Here is a 14,605-nt window from a genome sequence, read left to right as displayed (position 1 = left end):
CAGTGGAGTGGGTTGCCATTTCCTGCTCCAAGGCATGAAAGTGAAAAGTGAAAGTGAAGTCGCTCAGTCGTGTCCGACTCCTAGCGACCCCATGGAGTGCAGCCTACCAGGCTCCTCAGTCCATGGGATTTTCCAGACAAGAGTACTGGAGTGGGTTGCCATTGCCTTCTCCGACTCTCTTGTCTCTGGTAGGGAGGTATTCAGTTATCCCTAGTATGCAACTCTTTTTGTTCCCTGAAACCGTTTTGAAAGAAAAAGTTTTGGAAATGCTTTTACAATGCCATATAAGTGGGTCAGTACTGTCCCTTTTAAAAGATTAGCTAGTAAGGAGAAAGTGTGGAATTTTACATCATTTTTTCTAGAAAATCCTAAAATGTGTCTTGGAAAAAGGGGATGCTTTTGCAGTTAAGCCAGGGAGGGGATCATTACTAACTGGATGTGCATATAATAGTAATGAGTGCAGGATTGAACCAGCAGAGGAGATCGCATGATCTTTGACTTTTTTCCCATGATGCTAAGACATTTTCTTAAGTGCAGGTGTGGTATTTCTGGGTATATTTAGGCAAACTACTTTGAGACTAGAAATCCTGTTGATGTCACACACTGGGTAATTAAATACTTCAGTTTTTAGTGAAAGTTAATGGTTGCTGTGAGGTCAGTCTCTATTCAAAATAATTATTCTATTTAGAGAGAGGAAAAAATCTTTGAACTATTTTATTTTCCTTTGAGTTCAGGACTCTTTCACACAGTTTTAAGTGTTTATCTCTGGACCAAGCTTTTAGATTATGTATATACATTTTTAAAGCAGTTCTCCCCATCTCATCAAAAGGATAGTAATATTTGCTAGTAACCAGGAATTATAGTTATTGGTTAATTTACAAATATTATTGGTATAATGGGAATGATATCTGACATCTATAAAAGAGTTGTGAATATGCAATGGTAAATATCATAATAAATTATGAAATCTATAAGAGACCAAATTGAAAAAAACTAGGTTCTTAGAAACATTTCTAAAATTACCTAAATTGTTGATGTTCATAGAACCTCTTTCTTTTATGTTTAAGATTTTCTTCCTAGGAAAAAATTTCTAAGGGCCAGTAGTCTTCTAAATGTCTATAAAATTTTATGAAAATTATTCTATTCACCTTTTTCATAAATGTTGTATACAGTTGTCTTCAAATAAAATAGTCTGATTCAACAACCAGAAAATATAGCTTTATTATTAGAATTAACAGCAATTTTAAATAGACTGATTTCATATTCAGGATTTTTCAAAATTTTTCTCTCTTTCAGTTTGCTAACACTGTATAGGTCTTAGATATTACTAATACAGATTATTCTTTTGTAGATCTACTGTAAAGAAACTGTTTTCTCATTTATACCTATTATTTTAAAATCATAATTGCTATTTTAGCAAAATAAAATCTGTTTTTAAAATAAAAGTCTTACCTGTAATAGCTCATATACTGTCTATTATGTCTCTTGTGTAGTTACTTTTATTATACCTATATTAAAAAGGAAAAAAATTGAGACAGATTTAGTCACTCAAAGTTGCAGTTAATATTTGGCCAAGTTCAGTTTATACATAGGCCTTTTAAATATAGAACATGCATTCTTAAGCAATACTTTGTTTGGGTTTTATTTATTTCATTTTATATTACTTTTCTCCAGCTTTACTGAATCATAATTGACAAATTCTGTTCTGTTTCTAAATCTCTAATAGTAGTACCCAGCTAGTGATAACAATGCCCCCCTTTTTTCCGTCACCCATTATCACTTCCCTTTGCCCTCCATCATCCTTTTCAAAAATTGTCTCCACATTTCTAACTAATGTAGTTTACAGAACCATGTCTATTTTTCATTGTTAAACTTTACTTATGGACTTGCATTATAGAAGAGGATTTACCTTGTAGAGTTCTTCCCTTTGGGACTACACTTCTATAGCCATTCGCCTAAAATACTAATATCCAACTTCCTGGTTAAGTCAGATTTCAGTGTTTACATTTTTATGGTTTTGCAAATATTGCTCTCAGTTGAGTCATTGTCAGAACTTTCACACTTCATTTCTATACTAAAGACACTAACACTTCATTTCTTGTATGAGTTTTTCTTTATCTTGGAGTTACCTCACTCACTTCATTTGCTTTTTGCTATATACTTAACACTAACTCAGCACCCAAATGCTTTCAAAGAACTGTAAAATTATTTTCAATATGATCTAATACTTAATATACATCTATAAGTTTTACTATTTTTCCCTTGATATGTCCTTCCTGGATCTCTCTGTTTCCCTTGCTCCCATCTGACCTGTTTATTCACAAAACCCACTGCACATATGGCTTTGAATATTACCATTTTTTCATCATCCTGAGAATTTTCTTCCTCTGACTTCTCTATTGGATCTCATGTGTTCCATTTTGGTATTTACTGCCTAATTTAGGTGGAGTATTTTCTAAGAGATCAGGAGTAAAGCATTTAAAGACCTCATATGTGTAATCATGACTTGACTTTAAATTGTAGGCTGGAATTATTTCATTGACTTTTAATTTTCTAGGTTGATCTTCTAGAAATACCCTGAATACCTGTAGGTTGAAATACCCTGAAAATTTTATATGTAACCTTTTTCCTTCTCTGAAAAAAAGATCTGAATATAGGTCTGAAGTATCATTATGATCTTGCCTGGCTTACTGTTTTTCTTTCTATGGAGTAATCAGACAGTCCTTATATATAATCTGAAAACCCATAGGATTCAGGTCCAAGAAATCGCCCTCCCTGTATCTTTCTTTGTTATCTCTTTCTGGAAATATTAATTGCTGGTTAAAATTTTTGATTATCAAATATTTATCTTCATCAGCATTATCAAATGTTTCTATAAAGGGCTAAATATTAATATCTTAGACTTTGGAAGGCCATAGAGTCTCTGGCACAAGTACTCTAACTCTGCCTGTAAAAGCAGTCATAGATGACACCTAAAGGAATGGGCATGGTTATGTTCTAAGAAAACTTTATTTACAAATACGGTCAGTAAGCTGATTTGGCCTGCAGAGAATTGTTTACCAACCCTGATCTTGATCCACTTTACTGAAATCATCAATTTTAATTTTTATAATTTTCCAAATCATTGCTTGGATTTTCTAGATGAAATCATTCAGATATAGATTTGTATAAACAAAACAACACAAAAACATAGATTCTTTCTTTTCGTTGCTACAACATTCTTTGAAAAAAAATTTTTTTGACCAGATGTTTCAAATGAAGGACTTAATACTATTGACAGCAATATTCTAATGTTAATGTGAAAGATTCGAGTATCATACTAGCTCTTAGAGGATTTCTTAATTTTCCAGGTTATTTTTTTTTTAACTTTAAGTACAGTTTAATTGAATTGAATTGATTGAATTGCCTATGCCCCAACCAGTAATGCTGAAGAAGCTGAAGTTGAACGGTTCTATGAAGACCTACAAGACCTTTTAGAACTAACACCCAAAAAAGATGTCCTTTTCATTAGAGGGGACTGGAATGCAAAAGTAGGAGGAAGTTAAGAAACACCTGGACTAACAGGTAAATTTGGCCTTGGAATATGCAATGAAGCAAGACAAAGGCTAATAGAGTTTTGCCAAGTGAACGCACTGGTCATAGCAAACACCCTCTTCCAACAACACAAGAGAAGACTCTATACATGGACATCACCAGATGGTAAACACCAAAATCAGGTTGATTATATTCTTTGCAGCCAGAGATGGAGAAGCTCTATACAGTCAGCAAAAAGAAGACCAGGAGCTGACTGTGGCTCAGATCATGAATTCCTTATTGCCAAATTCAGACTGAAATTGAAGAAAGTAGGGAAAACCACTAGACCATTCAGGTATGACCTCAATCAAATCCCTTATGATTATACAGTGGAAGTGAGAAATAGATTTAAGGGACTAGATCTGATAGAGTGCCTGAGGAACTATGGAGGGAGGTTTGTGACATTGTACAGGAGACAGGGATCAAGACCATCCCCATGGAAAAGAAATGCAAAAAATCAAAATGACTGTCTGGGGAGGCCTTACAAATATCTGTGAAAAGAAGGGAAGCAAAAAGCAAAGGAGAAAAGGAAAGATATACCCATCTGAATGCAGAGTTCCAAAGAATAGCAAGGAGACATAAGAAAGCCTTCCTCAGCAATCAATGCAAAGAAATAGAGAAAAACAACAGAATGGGAAAGAATAGAGATCTCTTCAAGAAAGTTAGAGATATCAAGGGAACACTTCATGCAAAGATGGGCTCAATAAAGGACAGAAATGGTATGGACCTAACAGAAGCAGAAGATATTAAGAAGAGGTGGCAAGAATACACAGAAGAACTGTACAAAAAAGATCTTCATGACCCAGATAATCACGATGGTGTGATCACTCACCTAGAGCCAGACATCCTGGAATGTGAAGTCAAGTGGACCTTAGAAAGCATCACTATGAACAAAGCTAGTGGATGTGATGGGATTACAGTTGAGCTATTTCATTTGAACTATTTCATTCCTAAAAGATGATGCTATGAAAGTGCTGCACTCAATATGCTAGCACATTTGAAAAACTCAGCAGTGGCCACAGGACTGGAAAAGGTCCATTTTCATTACAATCCCAAAGAAAGGCAATGCCAAAGAATGCTCAAACTATGGCACAGTTGCACTCATCTCACGCTAGTAAAGTAATGCTCAAAATTTTCCAAGCCAGGCTTCAGAAATATGTGAACTATGAACTTCCCCATGTTCAAGCTGGTTTTAGAAAAGGCAGAGGAACCAGAGATCAAATTTGCCAACATTTGCTGGATCATGGAAAAAGCAAGAGAGTTCGAGAAAAACATCTATTTCTGCTTTATTGACTATGCCAAAGCCTTTGACTGTGTGGATCACAATAAACTGTGGGAAATTCTTCAAGAGATGGGAATACCAGACCCCCTGACCTGCCTCTTGAGAAACCTATATGCAGGTTAGGAAGCAACATTTAGAACTGGACATGGAACAACAGACTGGTTCCAAATAGGAAAAGGAGTATATTGTCACCCTGCTTATTTAACTTATATGAAGAGTCCATCATGAGAAATGCTGGGCTGGAAGAAGCACAAGCTGGAATCAAGATTGCTGGGAGAAATATCAATAACCTCAGATATGCAGATGACACCACTCTTATGGCAGAAAGTGAAAAGGAACTAAAAACCCTCTTGATGAAAGTGAAAGAGGAGAGTGAAAAAGTTGGCTTAAAGCTCAACATTCAGAAAATGAAGATCATGGCATCTGGTCCTATCATTTCATGGGAAATAGATGGGGAAACAGTGGAAACAGTGTCAGACTTTATTTTTCTGGGCTCCAAAATCACTGCAGATGGTGACTGCAGCCATGAAATTAAAAGACGCTTACTCCTTGGAAGGAAAGTTATGACCAACCTAGATAGCATATTCAAAAGCAGAGACATTACTTTGCCAACAAAGGTCCATCTAGTCAAGGCTATGGTTTTTCCAGTAGTCATGTATGGATGTGAGTTAGACTGTGAAGAAAGCTGAGCATCGAAGAATTGATGCTTTTGAACTCTGGTGTTGGAGAAGACTCTTGTGAGTCCCCTGGGCTGCAAGGAGATCCAACCAGTCCATCCTAAAGGAGATCAGTCCTGGGTATTCTTTGGAAGGAATGATGCTTAAGCTGAAACTCCAGTACTTTGGCCACCTTATGTGAAGAGTTGACTAATTGGAAAAGACTCTGATGCTATGAGGGATTGAGGGCAGGAGGAGAAGGGGACAACAGAGGATGAGATGGCTGGATGGCATCACTGACTCAATTGACGTGAGTCTGAGTGAACTCCGGGAGCTGGTGATGGACAGGGAGGCCTGGCGTGCTGCAGTTCATGGAGTCACATAGAGTCGGACACAACTGAGCAACTGAACTGACTGATAGCTTGTATTAATTTCCTTTTTTTTCTGACGTGATAATCTCCTGTTTTTTTAATTAAAAAAAAGGAGAAATATGTCTTCGTAATATTGTCTGTATATTGTATGTAGATAATAACTGAATTTTAAAGGTATAAAATATATTTCTTGCAAAATTTTTTTAACTTTGACAATTATATGACAGTTTTCCCCCAGGAAGGGAGACTGTTGCACAAAATTTTTAGAATCACTGATTTGCTTTGTGAGACTTTAATAATTTCACCATTGATTAAATATTTTAGCTCTTATTTTTCTCTAATCTATCTTAGCTACGGGCTTCCCTCATAGCTCAGTTGGTAAAGAATCTGCCTGCAATTCAGGAGACCGTGGTTCAATTCCTGGGTCTGGAAGATCTGCTGGAGAAGGGAAAGGCTACCCACTCCAGTATTCTGGTCTGGAGAATTTCATGGACTCTACAGGAAAGAGTGGACAGGACTGAATGACTTTCACTCACTTTTAATATTAGCTAACATTTTCAGGTAACTAAAAGCAGTCCTGAAAGTGAAAGTGTTAGTTGCTGAGTTGTGTCCACCTCTTTGCAATCCCATGGACTGTAGCCCACTAGGGTCCCATGTCCATGGGATTCTCCAGGCATAAATACTGGAGTGGGTTGCCACTTCCTATTTCAGGGGATCTCCCCAACCTGGGGATTGAACCCACGTCTCCTGCATTGGCAGGCAGATTCTTTATCATCTGAGCCAGCAGAATATTAGCTAACATTTTCAGGTAAATGAAAATAGTTATATTGCCTAATATTAATATATTGTAGTATTTTTCAGTTAATAGAAATATCTCTTCTATTGATATTTTGCTAAGAATTTTATTTGTTTTAAAATCACAAATGGATGGTGATTTATTTTATAAAATTTGAGATTTCTTTAATTCACATTTTTTTCCTCCTTTGAACCATTAAGCAGTGAAGCATATTCATAGATTTCCTGATAGGTATTCATGAATTTTTAGATTAAAGCAGCAAAAAATTGTCATAGGGCAAATACAGTAAATTTTTCATTCATGATGAATATATGGTATTAAAACAAACCTACCATTAGCTGTTCAATTGATGAAGAAAAAACAGTAGAAGGCATAAACATTCAAAATAAGAAATAATAAGTAGAGATGACTACTGAAACATAAGAAATTTAAATTTAAATAAGTTTGTATATTTTCAATTAAAATAAATTTGAAGACCTCAATGAAATGGATAATTTCTTAGGGAAATACACATTAACAAAAGTAACCCTAGTCGAGTTAGACAGCTTCAACAGGGCAATTCCCTAATCAAGAAAATGATTAAGAAACTATCGTGTAAGTGCCAGGCTCAAACGGTTTCACAAAGGAATTCTACCAGTCCTTCAAACTAGATAATCTCATTGCTCTATAAATCATTTGAAAGCACTAGTGGTAAGGAAAGACTTAAAAATTCCTTTTAGAAAGCAATTATAACACGCATAGCTTAGGCTCCTTCTTCTGTCTTCGGTACAGCTTTTCATCATCTGCTTTCATTCCCATAAGCCTGTCCACGAGAAGGAAATGACATGATAGTCTGAAAGATTATATGGTGCTCTGTAGTGAATTACTTTTCTCCTTCTGTATTAAAGCCTTAGCATTCTCTGTCATCAGACTATATGAGGGTGTTATTTGTATTGAATATAATATTTCATTTTGATTTGTTGCTACTTGATTTGTTTAGACATATATAGCCTGAATTTGGGCTCATTTTCACTAGGTATATAATATTATTGCTCCATTGCTGGCATATATTTTTAATCCTTATGCCTTTGCAATATATGTACTTGCTTATATTATAGTGTGACTTCTCTCCACATTTATTGTTTTCTGCCGTGCATGCTACTTTGCTTAAAAATTATAATTCACCTCTTTATTTTTCATGATTTTCTTATGTAGATTCTTTTCTTTTAAGCTTCTAAGTCAACAGTGTCCATGACACAGGTTTGATGCAGAGTAAATTACTTAATATATGTAAATCACTTAGAAAAGTACTTGATATAAGTATTTGACAGTAGTATTTTGTTTCAAGTAAGCAAAATTTAGCTATATATTTAAATTTTGTGTGAGACTATCAGTTTTTGTAAATGTATGTACGCTGGGCATATCTCAGTCATGGTGGATGTCAGATCCCTTTATCCTTACCTGCCTCCTGGTCTGTTCCCTTGCTCCAGCAGATGCTACCAGGACAACTAACCCATGTGCCCTTGGTCTTCCAGCCATTTGAGACTGAAGCCCAAAGTCTCATTATCCTCCCACTACTTACAGATGTACTCCAAAGTCAAACTTGCCTGTTACTCCAGGTATCTCTCGACTTCCTACTTTTGCATTCCAATCCCATATGATGAAATGGACATATTTTTTGGTGTTACTTCTAGAAGGTCTTGAAGGTCTTCATAGAACAGGTCAACTTCAGCTTCCACAGCATCAGTGGTTGGGGGCATAAACTTGGATTGCTGTGATATTGAATGGTTTACCTTGGAAATGAACCAAGATCATTCTGTCATTTTTGAGATTGTACTCAAGTACTGCATTTCAGACTCTTCTGTTGACTACAAGGGCTGCTGCACTTCATCTAAGGGATTCTTGCCCACAGTAGTAGATATAATGGTCATCTGAATTAAATTCGCCCATTTCCATTCATTTTAGTTCACTGATTTTCTAAGATGTTGATGTTTAATCCTGCCATCTCCTGCTTGACCATGTCCAATTTACCTTGATTCAGGGACCTAACATTCCAAGTTCTTGTGCAATATTGTTGTTTACAGCATTGGACTTTAGTTTCACCACCAGACACATCCACAACAGGGTGTTGTTTCCACGTTGGCTCAGCCAGCCTTTCACTCTTTCTGGAGCTATTTCTCCACTCTTCCTCAGTAGCATATTGGACACCTTCTGAACTAGGAGGCTCATCTTCCAATGTCTTATCTTTTTGCCTTTCCATACTGTTCATGGGGTTCTCAAGGCAAGAATACTGGAGTGGTTTGCCATTCCCTCCTCCAGAAATTGACTTCTGCAATTGCTGGAGAACGACCAGGTAATACACCTGAAATCAGGGATATTAGCTCCTCTTGTCATGAAATTCGACTTTGACCAGCATTGGAGGTGGGGGAAGGTGTGGAGGAGTGAAATGATCGATACAGTAGTGTTAGTCTTTCAGTTGTGTCTGACTCTTTGCGACCCCATGGACTGTAGCCAACCAGGCTCCTCTGCCCATGGGCATTCTCCAGGCAAGAATACTGGAGCAGGTTGCCATTCCCTTCTTCAGAATAACAGATATGCAAATAAGTTAAATTACCCTTTCCATACTTTTCTGAAAGATAGTATTTGTATCCTGTTTGGCTGAGGTAATGGATGTGTCTGTTTGTGAAACTGCCTGTTCATGTAATTTTCTTATATTTTTTAGGATGTTGTTAGTTCTGTCCTGATCAGATGATCTCCACTGCATGATGATTTTCTGAAATAACCCATGTTTTCATGACTTAGTAACACAGTAACATGTAGATTATGGATGCAGTTTTGAACTTGCTTCAGATCCCTTTCCACTGGGATCCACTCACAGCTAGCAACTATTCACAACTGATAATAATAAATGAGTTGGGATATTATCAAGTATATTGTATGCTACTTCTGAAATCTCAAAAGACCTAAAGCTGTTGTCTTAGTTAGTGTCAGGAAGTATAATACAATGTAGAATCTTTCTTTTTATCTTAAATATCCAAGAACATCACAGACAGTTGTCATCCAGACCCCTCAATATCTATAGAGTTTCTCCGGTAGTGTGTTGGTAAATGTTTAACAGTTAGAACTGGACATGGAACAACAGACTGGTTCCAAATAGGAAAAGGAGTAGGTCAAGGCTGCATATTGTCACCCCGCTTATTTAACTTCTATGCAGATTACATCATGAGAAATGCTGGACTGGATGAAGCACAAGCTGGAATCAAGATTGTCGGGAGAAATATCAATAACCTCAGATATGCAGATGACACCACCCTTATCGCAGAAAGCAAAGAAGAACTAAAGAGTCTCTTGATGACAGTGAAAGAGGAGAGTGAAAAAATTGGCTTAAAACTCAACTCTCAGAAAACTAAGCTCATGGAATCTGGTCCCACCACTTCATGGCAAATAGATGGGGAAACAGTGACAGACTATTTTGGGGGCTCCAAAATCACTGCAGTCATTGACTTCAGCCATGAAATTAAAAGACGCTTACTCCTTGGAAGAAAAGTTATGACCAACCTAGACAGCATGTTAAAAAACAGAGACATTACCTTGCCAACAAAGGTCTGTCTAGTCAAAGCTATGGTTTTTCCAGTAGTCATGAATGGATGAGAGAGTTGGACTATAAAGAAAGTTGAGCACCGAAGAATTGATGCTTTTGAACTGTGGTGTTGGAGAAGGCTCTTGAGAGTCCCTTGGACTGCAAGCAGATCCAACCAGTCCATTCTGAAGGAGATCAGTCCTGCATATTCATTGGGAGGACTGATGCTGAAGTTGAATCTCCAATACTTTGGCCACCTGATGTGAAGAACTGACTCATTGGAAAAGACCCTGATGCTGGGAAAGATTGAGGATGGGAGGAGAAAGGGACAACAGGATGAGATGGCTGGATGACATCACCAACTCAACGAGTAAATTCTTGGAGTTGGTGATGAGCAGGCAGGCCTGGCATGTGGCAGACCTTGGGGTCACAAAGAGTCAGACACGACTGAGCGGCTGAACTGAACTGAACTGAACTGAAATGTTTAACAATTAGCTCTCTAGCAAAGAAAAAAAAAAGTACTCTTTTTTAGATATGTAAATTCTTTCATAGAACTACTTCCACTATTGCCAAAATTTGGCTCTCTGTACACCAATGCCAAACTGAAATACAGAGAGTTATGGAGGAGAAGGAAAGATTGGCTTCATTAATTTGCCAGGCTAAGGGTGCTAGCACCTCAAAAACTGTGCCCTCCTTCCTGGGGAATAGGGAGAGGTTATAGAGTCAGGCAGGAGTGTTGCAGGAAGAGGGACCCCTTCAGGGCCTGAGAGTGGGCTCTTGTCTAACACTTGGACAATTCTTTTCCAAGCATGTCAGCCCTACATGCTGACAAAGGAAGAGGTTTTATTGGTAAGGAGCACCCTGGAGCAGTAGCATAAGGGAACCTGGGAGAATTGCTCTGCCACTAGGACCTCCTGTCCTAAAATAACTCATGCAAATGGTTACTATGGTGCCTGACCAGGATGGGTGGTTTCGGTCAGTGTGCTTCCCCTACCTGAGATATGTGATAAGGATCAAGGCAGTCATAATCTTCATTTCTTTTCTGCAAAATTTTGAAAGGGTGGGGTTGCTGACAAGCTTATGGTGTGTTCAGGGTCTTAGGTTGTCTCCTAATCTTGATGTGTTTCTCTGGCCACTTTACCTTGCCTTAGATGGTTTCTTTGCTGCTTCTCCTTTGATTAGTGACTGTTCTGCCCTTTGGAACTCAGAGAAGGTCATGGATGCTAGAGTGTTGCCTGCAAGGATGGGGAACAAAAAGGCCTCTATGCCCAGGAGTCCCACAGGGCCCTACTCAGCATCATCACCATGGCTTATTTCAAATTATCAAAGTGCATTTCAGAATCCATACTTGGGAAGAGATACACACATTTGGATCTCAAAAGCTGTTGCAGGACAGCTGCATGAAATCTCTTTTATATTCTGATAATGAATTACTAGTTGATCTAGGATACATGTAGCATTTTGCTCACCAGGATCAATATGGTGTTACTTCTAGTAGTATTAAGCTATGTTTTTTTCCCAGTAGTCATAAAGAAGGCTGAGCACTGAAGAATTGATGCTTTCGAACTATGGTGTTGGAGAAGACTCTTGAGAATCCCTTGGACTGCAAGAAGATCAAACCAGTCAATCCTAAAGGAAATCAACCCTGAATATTCATTAGAAAGACTGGTGCCCAAACTGAAGCTCCAGTACTTTGGCCACTTGATGTGAAGAGCTGACTCTTTGGAAAAGATGCTGATGCTGGGAAAGATTGAAGGCAGGAGAAGGGGACAACAGAGGATGAGATGGATGGATGGCATCACTGACTCAATGAACATGAGTTTGAGCAAGCTCTGGGAGATGGAGATGGACAGGGAAGCCAGGCATGCTGCAGTCCATGGGGTCACAAGGAGTCAGACAACAACAACAACAACAACAAAACATTGAGCAGGGCTCAACTTTTGAAAGAATAGTATAGCCCAGTAACACAACATAAACTGATTAGAATCAAGTGAGTCCAAGATGGAAGACAAGTCAACTTGTCTTGATCCTCCATCAGCAAGGTATATGACACACCCAGAAGCACCATGACAGTTTCAGTGAGTGAAAGTCAGTCAGTTGTGTCTGACTCTTTGTGATCCCATGGACTATACAATCCATGGAATTCTCTGGGCCAGAATACTGGAATGGGTAGCCTTTCCCTTCTCCAGGGGATCTTCCCAACCCAGGGATTGAACCCAAGTCTCCCACATTACAGGCAGATTCTTTACCAGCTGAGCCACAAGGGAAGCCCATGATAGTTCCAAGACACCATCAAAAGACCAAAAATTGGCAGTGGCCCAACTCTTGAAAATCTCCACCCCTTAGACAAAGTAATAGGAATAATCCTCCCACTCGTTAGCCCGAAATTGCCCAGCCCATAAAAGCTAACCATGCCACATTTTGAGGTTGCCAGACTGGCCCTCTGCAATGGTCCACACTCTGTCTGTGGGGTGTGCTTTTCTTTGAATCTGAATAAATCCACTTTATCTGTCACTGAGTACCTTCTGTGATGAGACATCAAGAACCTGAGGTCCATTAGGTCCTAAAACCAGGCACTGTGGGTCTTGGCTGGGTTCAAGTCCTGGTCATGTGGGTTTGAGTCTCAACCCGCGTATTGGCTGGGTTTGAGACCCAGCACATGGGTTCAAGTCTCAGTCTGAGGTCAACAGTTTTGTTAACACAAGTCGTGTGCCAGACAACACAGTGAGGCCAACCAAGCCCAAAACATCGGAGTGTGGAGTGGAGAAAAGTTTATTTCAAGGCCATACAAGGAGCTGAGGTGGCTCCTGCACTAAAAAGCCTTGAATTCTCCCATGGGTTTTGGTAAAGCATTTTTTAATAGCCAGGTGAGGGAGAAAGAGGTCACGGGTGCATGATCAGATTGTGCACATTTCTCTGGTTGACTGATGATGAGGGAACAGGGTGGTGTCACAGGGGTTAAGATTATCAGTCCTTAGGCTCTAGGAAGCCTGGGGCTTTGTGCTCACCCATCAGGTAGTTAACATATTCCTTTTGGTAGGGGGTTTTCACATCTGCAAAACAGTTCAGGAGATTTGCATCAAATACTGTTGTCTAAGTACTTCAGAGAGGAGCTAAAGCAGATTATGGGAGAAGGCCTGTCCCAGGATGGCCCCATAGGGTCCTGCTCTAATACAGTAGATTGTCTATGATGTTCTGTAGACCACATATAAGAACATCATGTGTAATTTTGTATGGCATATCAAAGAAAATCAAAGCCTATGTGTGTATATTATGATAGAAGAAGAGAATTCATCTGAGTTCTACATTGAAGTTGCACTGTTGGCTTTAACATATAAAAGTAAGCTGCTTTTGGGCTCCCTATCATGGAGCTCAAGAAGAAAGTTCAGTTCAGTCACTCAGTCATGTTCGACTCTTTGCGACCACATAGACTGCAGCACGCCAGGCTTCCCTGTCCATCACCAACACCCAGAAATGGTTCAAACTCATGCACACTGAGTCATCCATCCAACCATCTCATCTCTGTCATCCCGTTCTCCTCCTGCCTTCAGTCTTTCCCCAGCTTTAGGGTCTTTTCCAGTGAGTCAGTTCTTAGCATCAAGTGGCCAAAGTATTGGAGCTTCAGCTTTAGCATCAGTCCTTCCGATGAGTATTCAGGACTGATTTCCTGTAGGATTGACTGGATCGATCTCCTTGCAGTCCAAGGGACTTTCAAGAGTCTCCTCCAACACCACAGTTCAAAAACATCAAGGCTTGGTGCTCAGCTTTCACTTTGGTGCAAGTCTGACACCCATAAATGACTACAGGAAAAACCATAGCTTTGACTAGATGGACATTTGTCGGCAAAGTAATGTCTCTGCTTTTTAATATGCTGTCTAGATTTGTCACAGTGTTTCTTCCAAGGAGCAAGCGTCTTTTAATTTCATGACTGTAGTCACCATCTGCAGTAATTTTGGAGCCCAAGAAAGTAAAGTGTGTCACTATTTCCATTGTTTCCCCATCTATTTGCCATAAAGTGGTGGGGCCGGATGCCATGATCTTAGTTTTTTGAATGTTGAGTTTTAAGCCAGCTTTTTCAGTCTCCTCTTTCACTTTCATCAAGAGGCTCTTTAGTTCCACTTCGCTTTCTACCATAAGGGTGGTGTCATCTGTATATCTGAGGTTATTGATATTTCTCCTAGCAATCTTGATTCTGGCTTGTGCTTCATCCAGTTCAGGATTTTGCATGATATACTCTACATATAAGTTAAATAAGCAAGGTGACAATATATAGCCTTGTATACTCTTTTCCCAATTTGGAACTAGTCCATTGTTCCATATCTGGTTCTAACACTTGCTTCTTGACCTGCATACAGATTTCTCAGGAGG

Source organism: Bos javanicus, chromosome 4, assembly GCF_032452875.1.
Source record: "Bos javanicus breed banteng chromosome 4, ARS-OSU_banteng_1.0, whole genome shotgun sequence".
NCBI classification, from domain to species: Eukaryota; Metazoa; Chordata; class Mammalia; order Artiodactyla; family Bovidae; genus Bos; species Bos javanicus.
This window is presented reverse-complemented; position numbering follows the sequence as displayed.